The following is a 16,513-nucleotide window of genomic DNA, read 5'->3' on the forward strand; positions in this document are numbered from 1 at the left end:
CAAATCATTCCTTAAGTTCTAGACCTCAGCTGAATCTGGTAATGAATGGTGTGGCTGTTGAACATGTTGAGGAGACTAAATTACTTGGTATTACGTTAGAGTGTACTGTCATAGTCAAAACATATAAATTCAATGGTTGCAAAGAAGGGGCGAGGTCTGTCTGTGATAAAGAGATTCTCTGCTGTTTTTGACACCACACTCCACAAGCCCTGTGGGCTCTAGTTTTATCTTATCTTGATTATTATACAGTCACATGGTCAAGTGCTGCATAAAAAGACCTAGTTAAAACCTGTTAGGGCTAGGGGGCAGTATTGACACGGCTGGATAAAAAACATACCCGATTTAATCTGGTTACCACTCCTACCCAGTAACTAGAATATGCATATACTTATTACATATGGATAGAAAACACCCTAAAGTTTCTAAAACTGTTTGAATGGTGTCTGTGAGTATAACAGAACTCAAATGGCAGGTCAAAACCTGAGAGATTCCTTTACAGGAAGTGGCCTGTCTGACCATTTCTTGAACTTCTTTTCCATCTCTATCTTTTACTAAGGATCTCTGCTCTAACGTGACACTTCCCACGTCTTCCATAGGCTCTCAGAGCCCGGGAAAAAACAGAATGTCGTCATTCCAGCCCCAGGCTGAAACACATTATCGCCTTTCTCAAGTGGCCGATCAAGGGACTCTGGGCTTATGCGCGTGACCCGACCGCCCCCGCCTTTGTGATTTTTTTCCTCTGTTTGCCGAAAAGGAGATTCCCTGTCGGAATATTATCGCTTTTCTACGAGAAAAATGGCGTAAAAATTGATTTTAAACAGCGGTTGACATGCTTCGATGTACGGTAATGGAATATTTAGAATTTTATTGTCACGAATTGCGCCATGCGCGCGACACTTCTTTACCATTTCGGATAGTGTCTGGAACGCACGAACAAAACGCCGCTATTCGGATATAACGATGGATTATTTTGGACCAAACCAACATTTGTTATTGAAGTAGCAGTCCTGGGTGTGCATTCTGACGAAGACAACAAAAGGTAATCAAACTTTTATAATAGTAAATATGATTATGGTGAGTGCTAAACTTGCCGGGTGTCTAAATAGCGAGCCCGTGATGCCTGGGCTATGTACTTAGAATATTGCAAAATGTGCTTTCACCAAAAAGCTATTTTAAAATCGGACATATCGAGTGCATAGAGGAGGTCTGTATCTATAATTCTTAAAATAATTGTTATGCTTTTTGTGAACGTTTATTGTGAGTAATTTAGTAAAATGTTAGCGAATTCCTCCGGAAGTTTGCGGGGGGTATGCTAGTTCTGAACGTCACATGCTAATGTAAAAAGCTGGTTTTTGATATAAATATGAACTTGATTGAACAAAACATGCATGTATTGTATAACATAATGTCCTAGGGTTGTCATCTGATGAAGATCATCAAAGGTGAGTGCTGCATTTAGCTGTCTTCTGGGTTTTGGTGACATTATATGCTGGCTTGAAAAATGGGTGTCTGATTATTTCTGGCTTGGTACTCTGCTGACATAATCTAATGTTTTGCTTTCGTTGTAAAGCCTTTTTGAAATCGGACAGTGTGGTTAGATTAACGAGAGTCTTGTCTTTAAATAGCTGTAAAATAGTCATATGTTTGAGAAATTGAAGTAATAGGATTTTTAAGGTTTTGAAAATCGCGCCACAGGCTGCAACTGGCTGTTACGTAGCGTCCCACCTAGCCCATAGAGGTTAAGCTGCAGCTGGCCCAGAACAGAGTGGCACATTTTGCTCTTCATTGTAATTAGAGGGCTCATATCAATACTAGGCATACCAGTCTCTCTTGGCTAAGAATTGAGGAAAGACTGACTGCATTGTTTCTTGTTTTAATAAAAAACATATTGTTGGCATAGTCAACTTACTCATAGCACTGACACACACAGTTACACCACCAGACATGCCACCAGGGATCTCTTCACAGCCCTGTCGTGACGTGACTATCATCAATGTGATGACTGCTATGCATCAAATAATTACCTACTACAGTACTTTTAATTATTACTCAATTAAATTAATCATGTAACAATTAACTCATTAGGAATTTGGGACACCACGGGAAAAGTTTATTTAATGAGTTACCGTTTCCCGAACTAACTCAAGAATATATCAATACTAATACTCTTAGTAAAAGTATTTATCCTCTCTAGGGGGTGTGGGACGCTACCGTCCCACCTGGCCAACATCCAGTGAAATTGCAGAACGCCAAATTTAAAAACAGAAATACTCATTATAAAAATGTATGAAACATACAAGTGTTATACATCTTTTTAAAGATTAACTTCTTGTTAATCCAACCACAGTGTCAGATTTCAAAAATACTTTACAGCGAAAGCAAACCATGCAATTATCTGAGAACAGCGCCCAGCAGACAAATCATTAAACAGTAACTAGCAAAGTAGAGGAGTAACAAAAGTCAGAAATAACGATAAAATTAATCACTTACCTTTGATGATCTTCATATGGTTACACTCACAAGACTCCCAGTTACCCAATAAATGTTTGTTTTGTTCGATAAAGTCCCTCTTTATATTCAAAAACCTCCGTTTTGTTAGCGCATTTTGTTCAGTAATCCACTGTCTCAAACAACATCCGGTGAAATTGCAGAGCGTGAAACTCAACAAAACGGAAATTCTCATAATAAACATACATAAAAGATAAAAATGTTATACACCAGCTTAAAGATAAACTTCTTGTTAATCCAACCGCTGTGTCAGATTTCAAAAAGGCTTTACGGCGAAATCAAACCATGCGATTATCTGAGAAGCCAAGAAGAGGAGTAACAAAAGTCTGAAATAGCGATAAAATGTATCCCTTACATTTGATGATCTTCATATGGTTGCACTCCAAAGACTCCATGTTAGACAATAAATGTTTATTTTGGTCGATAATGTCCCTTTTTATGTCCAAAATCCTCCATTTTGTTCAGTAATCCATTGGAACAAACCGTGGTCACAACAGACAGACGAAAAATCATAAAGGTTCGTAGAAACATGTCAAACAATGTTTATAATCAATCCTCAGGTTGTTTTTGTCATATATAATCGATCACTTTTCAACCGGACAATAGCTTTGTCAATAGAAAAGGAAAAAGAGGAAAGGCACGCTCCCGGTCACGCGAAGGACTCATGTCTGGAAATTTCCACTGTCCTCTCATTGAAAGTGGTGTTTCTCCCTCATTTTTCAGAGTAAAAGCCTGAAACAATGCCTAAAGACTGGGCACATGTAGTGGAAGCCATAGGGATCGTGAACTGGGTCATAATTCTTTGTATGGTGGATAGGCTTTCAATGGAAAAACAGGCATTTCAAAATAATAGCACTTCCTGGATGGATTTTCCTCAGGTTTTCACCTGCCATATCAGTTCTGTTATACTCACAGACATTAGTTGAACAGTTTTAGAAACCTTAGAGTGTTTTCTATCCAAATCTACCAATTAAAATGCATATCCAAGCTTCTGGACCTGAGTAGCAGGCAGTTTACTTTGGGCACACTTTTCATCCAAAATTCCGAATACTGCCCCCTACCCTAGTGAGGTTATCTTCAACTCACAATCTGTGGATTCTATTCGATTAGATAGATTGAAATTGTACATTAAACATCACAGCATACTTGAAAGATATGTGTTGCGTATAAACCCAAAGTGGGTGGCCAGCAGAGATAGATGGGATGGGCTGGGCTGAGGGAAGCTGAAGGTTGGGATGTGGAATTGGAGACAAGTGGGAGTGGAGTTGATGTGTGGGAGATAGAATGATGGTCAAAGATAAAAATAAAAAATAAAAAAATTATGTAAAGTCAAAATAAAACATAATAAAAAGTCAGTTTGAATGACAATGAGGGGCAGTGTTTTTACAACTAATGTCAGTTTGCCAGAGGCTGATGCCGTGCAGGTGTTTGTACACATGCATATACACACACTCTCATTCAAATAAACACGTACAAGAACACACACATACATGTAATAGTGCCAAACATGCACACAAACATATACAGTTGGCATTGCTGTTATGATTTTAGTTGTCCTTGATGTCCTTTGTTTTATCTTATTTTTTTGCATTGTTGTTTGCTGTTTTCTTCTGTCTTTCCTTTTTTCTCTTTAGTTCATTCTCTTGGTTGTTGGTGCATTGGGGGTTCTTGGGGGTGGGGAATGGAATTAATTGTATTTTTATTTGATTTGATTTTTCTTGGGGGGGACTGTGGGAGGGGTCTCGAATGGTTGAGGGACAGCTATTGGGGAACTGTGGAGGGGATCTTGAAGGGTTAGGGTTCACTTGTTTGGCCTGGTGGTAGATTTGTCAATGTGCCCTTGAGCAGGGCATTGACCCTGAATGCTTCTGTATGTCGCTCTGAATAGGAATCTGTTGGATGACTGGTATGATGTAGTTGTTGAGCGGCTTCCCTGCAAGTATATTGTATGTTTCAGAGATTCAATTAATAAATAAAAAAAGAAAAGAATATATCGATATCATACCAGTCATCAATTAATAATTTCCTCATATCAGTCTCATTCTGAACGTCGTTGACTTCGTAAATCTGCACGAACCCTAACCTAAGTGATGAATAATCGATACACAAATTGGATTAATTATGTATTTTCTAACTAATTAAATAATTACACAAAAATACATAAACACACACACATGGTATAGGTTATTGATTACTAACATAATGCAATGAAAACAGTCTCCAGTGGACTAACAGAAGCGTGACCGTTTGGTTACACATTGGAAAGGGGGTGGGGATAGATAAAGAGCGGGAGAGACCAAGAGAGTGGACTTATCATACATACATTTGGAAACTACGTTCACCATAAATATGAATATTTAGCACCCTAACAACTGCTCATTTGGATTAGAAATGCAACATACACTACCGTTCAAAAGTTTGGGGTCACTTAGAAATGTCCTTGTTTTTGAAAGAAAAGCACATTTTTTGTCCATTAAAATAACATCAAATTGATCAGAAATACAGTGTAGACATTGTTAATGTTAATGGAAACGGCAGATTTTTTTATGGAATATCTAGGGGTACAGAGGCCCATTATCAGCAACCATCACTCCTGTGTTCCAATGGAACATTGTGTTAGCTAATCCAAGTTTATAATTTTCAAAGGCTAATTGATCATTAGAAAATCCTTTTGCAATTATTTTAGCACAGCTGAAAACTGTTGTTCTGATTAAAGAAGCAATAAAACTGGCCTTCTTTAGACTAGTTGAGTATCTGGAGCATCAGCATTTGTGGGTTCGATTACAGGCTTAAAATGGCTAGAAACAAATACTTTTTTCTGAAAGTCGTGAGTCTATTCTTGTTCTGAGAAATAAAGGCTATTCCATGCGAGGAATTGACAATAAACTGAAGATCTTGTACAACGCTGTGTACTACTCCCTTCACAGAACAGTGCAAAATGTCTCTAACCAGAATAGAAAGAGGAGTGGGAGGCCCTGGTGCACAGATGAGCAAGAGGATAAGTACATTAGAGTGTCCAGTTTGAGAAACAGATGCCTCACAAGTCCTCAACTGGCAGCTTCATTAAATAGTACCTGCAAAACACCTGTCTCAACGTCAACAGTGAAGAGGTGACTCCGGGATGCTGGCTTTCTAGGCATTGTTGCAAAGAAAAAGCCTTATCTCAGACTGGACAACAAAAAGAAAAGATTAAGATGGGCAAAAGGACACAGACACTGGACAGAGGAACTCTGCCTATAAGGCCAGCATCCCGGAGTCGCCTCTTCGCTGTTGACATTGAGACTGGTGTTTTGAGGGTACTATTTAATGAAGCTGCCAGTTGAAGACTTGTGAGGCATCTGTTTCTCAATCTAGACATTCTAATGTCCTTGTCCTCTTGCCAGGTTGTGCACCGGGGCCTCCCACAAGTGTTTCTATTCTGGTTAGAGCCAGTTCAGAACAAATACAAGGAAGTGTACAGTATTATACAGAGCCATGATTGCATGGAACTCCCTTTCATCTCATATAGCGCAAGTGAACAGTAAACCTGGTTTCAAAAAACAAATAAAGCAACACCTCAGTGCAACACCTCTCCCCCATGTGACCTACTTTTTTGTGTGTATGTACTGACATGTATAGATGTGCACACACACACACACACACACACACACACACACACACACACACACACACACACACACACACACACACACACACACACACACACACACACACACACACACACACAGACACACACTCCCCTCAGGAGTCACACTCTGCCTTGATGTTTATGCTGATATAGCGTGGCAACAGCAGATCTTGCTCAGCACTAGCTCTTCATATTAGTTGTGCTGGTGCAGCAAATAGACAGGGAACATCCACATTTTCCATCATGGAGGCCAGTCTAACAGGCAGCCTAGATTGATTCCTCAGCCTGGCTGTTTGTTTTCTCTTGCCTGTCTGGCTGGCTGGCTGCATGTCTGTCTGGCTGCCTGTGTGTCTGGCTGCCTGCTCAGCCAGGTCACTCGAGATCCAAGGCAATAATCAACGTTCGACCAAGTCCCCAGGATGTCAGGAGATGCCTTCAAAACCGGGCACTGAGGCAACGGTGAGCGCTATTACAATCAAGTAGGCTCGTGGCAGTCTGCCTAGCTGCCTGGCTGTTGGTCTGTCTGTCATTCTGCCTGGCTGACTCCTGATCTGATGGTTGGTTGTGTCCTGTCCAGATATGAGTCCTGAATTGGGCTGCCGGTGTAAACGTAGCCTAGAAGTCAGTCTCAGAGTTTCGTCAGCAACACGTGACAACGGAGGGCAGTCTGAGCGAGTTGCTATGGTTAGGGATTCACCCAAAATTTCCTAGTCACACTTTTATCATGACTTCACTTAACCTGTTGGGCTAGGGGGCAGTATTTTCACGGCCGGATAAAAAACATACCCGATTTAAACTGGTTACTACTCTTGCCCAGAAACGAGAATATGCATATAATTAGTAGATTTGGATAGAAAACACTCTAAAGTTTCTAAAACTGTTTGAATGGTGTCTGTGAGTATAACAGAACTCATATGGCAGGCCAAAACCTGAGAAGATTCCATACAGGAAGTGCCCTGTCTGACAATTTGTTGTCCTTCTGTTGCATCTCTATCAAAAATACAGCATCTCTGCTGTAACGTGACACTTTCTAAGGCTTCCATTGGCTCTCTAAAGCCGCCAGAAAGTGGAATGGGGTGTCTGCTGTCTCTGGGCAAAGTACAGCAGCTCTGTTTGTGAGTGGTCAGCCTGGGGACAGTGAGACTGAGATGCGCGTTCACGAGACTTCTCCATTTTTTTCTTTCAGCCTTTGAATGAATACAATGTTGCCCGGTTGGAATATTATCGCTATTTTACGAGAAAAATAGCATAACAATTTATTTTAAACAGCGTTTGACATGCTTCTAAGTACGGTAATGGAATATTTTGAATTTTTTTGTCACGAAATGCTCTCACATGAGAGAAATAGAGTACCACAGTATGAGTCATAATTCCCATAACACCTAGCGGTTAAACAAGGAAATGGTTCAAATTGTTTTTTCACCATAAATTTTTCCCTTCGGATAGTGACCTGAACGCACAAACAAAACGGAGGTATTTGGATATAACTATGGATTATTTGGAACCAAAACAACATTTGATGTTGAAGTAGAAGTCCTGGGAGTGCATTCTGACAAAGAACAGCAAAGGTAATCCAATTTTTCTAATAGTAATTCTGAGTTTAGTGAGCCCCAAACTTGGTGGGTGTCAAATTAGCTAGCCTGTGATGGCCGAGTTATGTACTCAGAATATTGCAAAATGTGCTTTCGCCGAAAAGCTATTTTAAAATCTGACATAGCGTTTGCATAAAGGACTTCTGTATCTATAATTCTTAAAATAATTGTTATGTATTTTGTCAACGTTTATCATGAGTAATTTTGTAAATTCACCGGAAGTTTTCGGTGGGTATGCTAGTTCTGAACATCACATGCTAATGTAAAAAGCTGGTTTTTGATATAAATATGAACTTGATTGAACAAAACATGCATGTATTGTATAACATAATGTCCTAGGAGTGTCATCTGATGAAGATCATCAAAGGTTAGTGCTGCATTTAGCTGTGGTTTTGGTTTTTGTGACATATATGCTTGCTTTGAAAATGGCTGTGTGATTATTTTTGGCAGGGTACTCTCCTGACATAATCTAATGTTTTGCTTTCGCTGTAAAGCCTTTTTGAAATCGGACAGTGTGGTTAGATAAAGGAGAGTCTTGTCTTTAAAATGCTGTAAAATAGTAATATGTTTGAGAAATTGAAGTTATAGCATTTTTGAGGTATTTGTATTTCGCGCCACGCCCAATCATTGGATATTGGAGCGGTGTTCCGCTAGCGGAACGTCTAGATGTAAGAGGTTTTAAGAAAAACGTAAATATTATATTTACATAAGTATTCAGACCTTTTACTCAGTACTTTGTTGAAGCACTTTTGGCAATGATTACAGCCTCAAGTCTTCTTGGGTATGACGCTACAAACTTGGCACACCTGTATTTGGAGAGTTTCTCCCATTCTTCTCTGCAGATCCTCTCAAGCTCTGTCAGGTTGGATGGGGATGGGGAGTTCGATCGGGTTCAAGTCCGGGATCTGGCTGGGCCACTCAAGGACATTCAGAGACTTGTCCCGAAGCCACTCCTGTGTTGTCTTGGCTGTCTGCTTAGGGTTGTTGTCCTGTTGGAAGGTGAACCTTCACCCCAGTCTGAGGTCCTGAGCGCTCTGGAGCAGGTTTTCATCAAGGATCTCTCTGTACTTTGCTCCGTTCATCTTTCCCTCAATCCTGACTATTCTCCCAGCCCCTGCTGCTGAAAAATATCCCCACAGCATGATGCTGCCACCATCATGCTTCACCGTAGACACAGTGCCTGGTTTCCTCCAGACGTGACACTTGGCATTCAGGCCAAATAGTTCAATCTTGGCTTCATCAGACCAGAGAATTGTTGGTATCTTTCCACAGATCTGTGCCTCGACACAATCCTGTCTCGGAGCTCTACGGACAATTCCTTTGACCTCATGGCTTGGTTTCTGCTCTGACATGCACTCTCAACTGTGGGACCTTATATACAGTGAGGGAAAAAAGTATTTGATACCCTGCTTATTTTGTACGTTTGCCCACTGACAAAGAAATTATCAGTCTATAATTTTAATGGTAGGTCTATTTGAACAGTGAGAGACAGAATAACAACAAAAAAATCCAGAAAAACGCATGTCAAAAATGTTATAAATTGATTTGCATTTTAATGATGGAAATAAGTATTTGACCCCCTCTCAATCAGAAAGATTTCTGGCTCGAAGGTGTCTTTTATACAGGTAATGAGCTGAGATTAGGAACACACTCTTAAAGGGAGTGCTCCTAATCTCAGTTTGTTACCTGTATAAAAGACACCTGTCCACAGAAGCAATCAATCAATCAGATTCCAAACTCTTCACCATAGCCAAGACCAAAGAGCTCTCCGAGGATGTCAGGGACAAGATTGTAGACCTACGCAAGGCTGGAATGGGCTACAAGACCATCGCCAAGCAGCTTGGTGAGAAGGTAACAACAGTTGGTGCGATTATTCGCAAATGGAAGAAACACAAAAGAACTTTCAATCTCCCTCGGCCTGGGGCTCCATGCAAGATCTCACTTCGTGGAGTTGCAATGATCATGAGAACGGTGAGGAATAGGCCCAAAACTACACGGTAGGATCTTGTCAATGATCTCAAGGCAGCTTGGAACATAGTCACCAAGAAAACAATTGGTAACACACTACGCCGTGAAGGACTGAAATCCTGCAGCGCCCGCAAGGTCCCCCTGCTCAAGAAAGCACATATACATGCCCGTCTGAAGTTTGCCAATGAACATCTGAATGATTCAGAGGACAACTGGGTGAAAGTGTTGTGGTCAGAGGAGACCAAAATGGAGCTCTTTGGCATCAACTCAACTCGCTGTGTTTGGAGGAGGAGGAATGCTGCCTATGACCCCAAGGACATCATCCCCACCGTCAAACATGGAGGTGGAAACATTATGCTTTGGGGGTGTTTTTCTGGTAAGGGGGCAGGACAACTTCACCGCATCAAAGGGACGATGGACGGGGCCATGTACCGTCAAATCTTGGGTGAGAACCTCCTTCCCTCAGCCAGGGCATAGAAAATGGGTCGTGGATGGGTATTCCAGCATGCCAATGACCCAAAACACACGGCCAAGGCAACAAAGGAGTGGCTCAAGAAGAAGCACATTAAGGTCCTGGAGTGGTCTAGCCAGTCTCCAGACCTTAATCCCATAGAAAATCTGTGGAGGGAGCTGAAGGTTCGAGTTTCCAAACGTCAGCCTCGAAACCTTAATAACTTGGAGAAGATCTGCAAAGAGGGGTGGTACAAAATCCCTCCTGAGATGTGTGCAAACCTGGGGGCCAACTACAAGAAACGTCTGACCTCTGTGATTGCCAGCAAGTGTTTTGCCACCAAGTACTAAGTCGTGTTTTACAGAGGGGTCAAATACTTATTTCCCTCATTAAAATGCAAATCAATTTATAACATTTTTGACATGCGTTTTTCTGGATTTTTTTGTTGTTATTCTGTCTCTCACTGTTCAAATAAACCTACCATTAAAATTATAGACTGATCATTTCTTTGTCAGTGGGCAAACGTACAAAATCAGCAGGGGATCAAATACTTTTTTCCCCTCACTGTAGACAGGTGTGTGCCTTTCCAAATCATGTCCAATCAATTGAATTTACCACAGGTTGACTCCAATCAAGTTTTTGAAACATGTCAATGATGATGAATGGAAACAGGATGCACCTGAGCTCAATTTCAAGTCTCATAGCAAAGGGTCTGAATACTTATGTAAATTAGATATTTCTGTATAATTTTTTTTTTTATACATTTGCTAACATTTAAAAAAAAAATGTATTACTTTGTCATTGCAGGGTGTTGTGTGTAAATGGATAAGGAAAATACATGTTTAATCAATTTTAGAATAAGGCTGTAACGTAAGAAAATGTGGAAAAAGGGAAGGGGTCTGAATACTTTCCAAATGCACAGTATGTCAAAGTTGTAGGTCATCTAATAAAAAACACTGAAAACAGAAAAAAGTTTCATTGTATTTCTTTGTGCTAGTTCCCTGTCCCTCCTACAGTCCTTTCAAGTCATTTGAAATGCAGTACACTTTTTTCATTATTTTTCTCTCTCAGTTTGCTCATGTCTGTCACGGTGCTGTGGTACTTTGTGTTGCCCAGCACGATGTTCCAATATCTCCCCATAATCCTCACTCTGTGTGAAGCCCAGGACTTGGCTTTCCTACTTCATTGATTCTCCCTCCTTTTCTCCCCCTCTCCTCTACTCTCCTTCCCCATGCTTGGCTTATCTCTCTCTCCCTTCCTCCGCTTCTCTTTCGCTCTTTCTGTTGCTGTTTTATCACTTTCTCTCATTCCCCCCCCCCCCCCCCTCCTAAACTCATTCTCTCTCCCTGCAGTAGGATGGATGGATAGCCTAGTACTGTATAAGCTAACGGAGGATTGAGAACCACCACCACCCACCTCCTCATGATCCTCTCTGTGTTTACATCTCAGTGACCTTCGACCTCATAGCTCCTTATCCCTCCGTCCTCATCTGTGTGACCACAGTCCTTACGGCGATGCAGGCATCGTCATCCGTTTCCCTGTTCTCGCAGAGCCCCTGGGGGAAAAGTGAAAATACACACAGACAGACGCATACACACGCCCCCGACTCCACGCAGGAATAAACATTTGTTATACACCTGCCCGCCCGCGCCGCTGCTCCTAGGTTCATGAATATTCATCAAAGCAGACAACCAGGCCTAGGGAGACTCATTTTCTGGATGGCCGCGATTGGCCACTTCATCTTCAGGAATGACACACTGTTTATTTATTTATTTGTTTTCCTTCCTTGAACCCAGATTAGGAGAGGTCTCCAATGCAGTAGTGTGTGTGTTAGAAGAAAGACTGCAGCAAAAAGAGAGAGAGAGACAGACAGAGAGAGAGAGAGAGAGAGAGGCAGCCGCCGCGCATACATTTATCAGTTGTCCACGGTCGCTGCATCGCTGCATGGTACCGGAGTACCATCTCCCATGGAACAGCTAGCAATCCCAGGGTGCACCGCTCTGTGTGCATATGGCCTGCTGGAGCGCCGGGTTGTGCTGCTGTGCTCTGATTAAGGCTGTTTGCTTTCCTCACTGCCTAGTTCTGAACCACACAGACAGGCATATGCGAACACGTGAACAAACACACACTCATATACGCGCAACACACACACTCCCAGCACGCTGGGGACTCTCTCCCCACCTCTCACCTTCCTTAGGAGTAGCATGAGGAGGACCTGGGTGAAAACACCTGCAGCGAAAGATTGAGGCTCAGCAGTACATCCCAACATCATCTGAACATAGACAACATGTTTTTAAAACGTAGAAGGACATGTCAATTCAACAAGGAGCTGATACTGCTTTATCACATTATGTTAAAGGGTAAGTTCGCTATTTTAGACCTTAAGGTAAGTTCCTCAACCTGACAGTAGTCTATGTGAGACTAAAAGTCACGGTTTAGATTTTAGAGGAAATATGGGATTCAAATAAGAATAAAGTTGTTATCCTGCCACTTTTTTGGTAAACAGCTAAGACATGAAACAGGAGAAATGTAACCACTCTTAAATTTCACTACTATCTTCAACCAACTACTCTCTTCGCCGGGTGTTCCTGAAACAAACTATAGGATAAAGTGTGATCCCACATTCCGTGGAGCTCAATGGAGCGCTAATGACACCACTTATAGCAATTACAGAGTAGCAAACCGGCAGCGTGAACAATGTGAAGCATCACCCACGCAGTCCTCCCACCAACCAACATCATTAATACACCACCTTCACTTCGCATATTAATGGTGCGACACGTTAATTACAGTACCGTTTTAATGTTTGGTGGGAAAGTTCAATATTTTTGTCCATCATTTTCTAAAGAATATTTCTGTGTGAGGCTTGATAGTATATTATTGTGATATTATGTTATTTCTTGTGCCAACAGAACCTGTACTCCTTGGCCTACCCAATTTGTTACTTTTCTCAGAACCCAGCCCCTTCGTTTCTCTTCTTTTTTTTTTACCTGTACCCTCTATGCCCACCTTTTCCCTCTGTTTCTCTCTCTCTCTCTCCTCTCCTTTCTCTCCCCGTCACCTCAAAGCTCTGCCCATACAATGGAAAGATAAGCAATTAACTGAGTTGTCAGAGAGGGTTCTGACAGCTATTACAAGGTGTGGGGGAATTCATACTGAAGAATGACTCCCTGTGCTCCCTCTCTGAGACGGAGAGGAGGTGAGGAGGAGGATAAATTGAGAGAGAGAGTGAGAGTGTTTGTGTGTGTGTGTGCGCACACGCGTTTGTGTGTGCGTGTGGAGGAGGGGGACAGGGAGCGAGAGAGGGAGTGAGTGAGTGGGTGAGAGGGAGGGAGGGAGGGAGGGAGGGAGAGAGAGAGAGAGAGAGAGAGAGAGAGAGAGAGCTAGAGGGTGAGAGAGAAGGTGTGGAACTGATCCAAGACCAGCCAGGATGCACTGTCATGCCAGTGCTGAATCTCAGAGAGGAGATAAAGGACCCTTGGACACACACACACACACACACACACACATACACACACACACACACACACACACACACACACACACACACACACACACACACACACACACACACACACACACACACACACACACAGTACCCCCCCAATCCCCCCCAAACCCATCCCCCCGTCCCGCACACACACCAGTCACATCTGCAGAGCCTACCCATCTGCTCCTCTGGGAGATGAGTGTGCTTGAGCACAGCTATTGTAAGCACACTCACTCCACAAACACTATTTAGGCCTCAGATACAGCCTTTTCATTGCTAATGGAATTCTCCCTTCAATTCACGAAGGTGGATGGATACATCCGGTAGATTCACCATTCTACTCTGTCTCTCAGAAGCAAACACATATTCTATTTGACTGTTAATGGAATTTTCCTCACATTCTTTAGACCAGAAGCTATTCACTAGCTCAAATTCAACTAAACCAAGGCGAAAATGTTATCATTTGAAGACAACTAAAAAACATCCTTTAAAAATGAGAATACACATCTTTTTGGGGTCCTAATATGTCTTAAAACGTACCTAAACACAAATGATGTCTTTGTTGTTGCAACGATATATACATTGAATTGAATTATTACACTGTTTAAAAGGTAGATCTAAGAAAGGCGTTGTTGGTGGCGTAACGGATGTATCCAACCCCAACATTTCTAGAGATAACAGCCACACGTTGACTTTGTTGATGGTTCATTAATTGATAGAACTCTTATCACTGTCATATTACTGTCTTATCTAGTGTGGTTAATAGGCATCTGTATAAGACTTCACAGTCTTCTCCTCCCTCTCATCCCTCCAATGGGATCGGCACTCCACCAAAGGATTAGCAACTAATTGATATTTGTTTTTGTGTCCATTTGGAGCTGTGACAAAGGCTCAGCGCGTCCATTGTCATGTAAATCACGTCGCTTTTTAATTTCAGTAAAAGCTAGGACGTAGCGCCGTGGTTCATCAAGTGTGCTCTTGGGGTGACCACTGTCCACATTGATCAACTCAAGGCTGGTACCTGGAAAGTGTTTCGTAACGCGACACGTGCACGCACACAAACACACACGCACGTACACACTGGAACTGCAAAGACGTAGGACACAGATAACCACAGCGGATAATACAGGATGAATATGTATGGACGGAGATAAGCTCTGAAACGTATGTTCACAAACAAACACACACACACACACACCTACACACTGTGTGTGTGTGATGGTCAGTACGTGTGTGGGTGAATCCCTGGATGTGAACGTAGAAGTGCATATCATAGACATTTCTTTGGAGATGTAACGTCGCAATGACCAACCTCGTCTCTGTACACGGTATTGACTTTGATCACTTCTCTCTCCCTGAAGCCAAATCACATTGCTACAGTTTCCTAGATCCTCCGACAGCCTTGCCTTTCTACTCTCATTGAGAATAGGCCTAATGATAATTCAGTCTTCTTCTGTGAAATCTCACTGTTCAAGTGCCATACCCTGAGGCGTGCCGCGGGGCCTGCATGCACTGATGCGATCCTCCTCTCAGGGCCAAGTGTCAGTGGTATGAGGGAGTAATTCATATAAGTAGACACCATGCCTGATGTCTGCCATTGCTCATTTATGCGGTCTCTGTCTGAGCGCCGTCTGCTGTCTGCAATCGCTTTCTGTCTCTATTCTCTTTCTCTTTTAAAGTCGCTTTCTTTTTCAATATTTATTTGTCTCCGTCTTATCGCTCCCTTTTTTCTCTTCTCTCTCTCCTCGTCTTCTCTCTCCTCTTTCTCTTCCCTCTCGTCTCCTCTTGTCTCTCTCTCTCGCTATTCTCTCCGCTCTATTTTCCTCTCTCTGTTCCCTCCCCTGTCTCTTCTCGCTCTTCTCTTTCTTTCCGCTCGGCCTGGTCTCTGTTACAGCCACGGTAAATATCACACCAGTCGACAGTTGAAATATGACTTTCTTTATTGTTTTGAATTAAAAACCCATTTAGCTCAATTTCCCCCTCATTAGTTGGTACTGCACGAGTGGAATATGGACTTTAATTTGTATTTTCTTTTACAGCAACAAGATCTATTCTGCTCTGGAGTGTCCATTTGTGGTGATTTAAAACTACACGATTAGCGGTAGTTTTACGTGGGATATACTAGACCAAAATGAACAATAAAGTATCTTATTCTATTCAAATGGTGGTGCTTCTCAACAAGGTGTTTCCCTGCTGTACTAATTTACAGGCAGGTACCTGAGCCACATGACGGGAACAGAGATAGGGAATTCATATTTGACCTGTAACTCTACACTTTGAAGTGAAAGTCAATTTAAAGTAAATTGAAGTTCGATTGATATTGATACTCACAAATCTAGTAGGTCATCGGTATATCACCTAAGCAGGCATGCATTAAATTATGCATGCACAAATATGCACACAAACACACATATAGAGGTCCATAGAGTGAACCAGCACTCAGTATTCCTCACTATTGCTTACAGCCCTACCGTATAAATGTGGTATGAAGTGTGGTCTCTATAGTGGAGAGGGAAGCTAAATGCACTGTCAATACAGGAAGAGAGTGAAAATCAACAGGTCTCAGCATTATCAGAAGAGGAGTTGGGGAGAGTCTGGAAAGGGGACAGATACAGAAACAGCTCTACAACACAGCAGCAATACTCTGTCAGATGAGGCTCAGAGAGAGAGACAGACAGAGAGACACGGAGAGACAGAGAGAGACACACAGAGAGCGATAGAGAGATAAAGAAAGAAAGAGAGTATCAGACAGACAGACAGACAGACAGACAGACAGACAGACAGACAGACAGACAGCCAGACAGCCAGACAGACAGACAGTAAGTAGTGAACAACATGGCCTAAGGAATATGAAGCCATTTCAAACACAGCCTAGT

This window comes from Salmo salar, chromosome 15 (genome assembly GCF_965601325.2).
Source record: "Salmo salar chromosome 15, fSalSal1, whole genome shotgun sequence".
Taxonomy (NCBI): domain Eukaryota; kingdom Metazoa; phylum Chordata; class Actinopteri; order Salmoniformes; family Salmonidae; genus Salmo; species Salmo salar.